The sequence below is a fragment of the Colobus angolensis genome, unplaced genomic scaffold (genome assembly GCF_000951035.1).
Source record: "Colobus angolensis palliatus isolate OR3802 unplaced genomic scaffold, Cang.pa_1.0 Scaffold112, whole genome shotgun sequence".
NCBI classification, from domain to species: Eukaryota; Metazoa; Chordata; class Mammalia; order Primates; family Cercopithecidae; genus Colobus; species Colobus angolensis.
The window spans coordinates 2,041,886-2,042,195 of NW_012112253.1; the positions used below are offsets into that span (position 1 = coordinate 2,041,886).

At 37.7% G+C, this 310-nt stretch overlaps 1 protein-coding gene across 2 annotated transcripts in view; it reads right to left on the reverse strand.

Annotated features, from left to right (window-relative positions):
* MEF2A (myocyte enhancer factor 2A) overlaps positions 1-310 on the reverse strand; it is a 162,201-nt gene that overhangs the window by 35,367 nt on the left and 126,524 nt on the right. The gene's annotated exons all lie outside the window — the stretch shown is intronic.

Sequence of the window (310 nt, forward strand, 5' to 3'; positions counted from 1 at the left end):
ATGGAGGAAGATCTACCAAGCAAATGGAACACAAAAAAGCAGGGGTTGCAATCCTGGTGTCTGATAAAACAGACTTTAAACCATCAAAGATCAAAAGAGACAAAGAAGGCTATTACATAATGAGAAAGGGATCAATTCATCAGGAAGAGCTAACTACCCTAAATATATATGCACTCAATACAGGAGCACCCAGATTCATAAAGTATATCCTTAGAGACTTACAAAGAGACTTAGACTCCCATACAATAATAATGGGAGACTTTAACACCCCACTGTCAACATTAGACAGATCAACGAGGCAGAAAGTTAT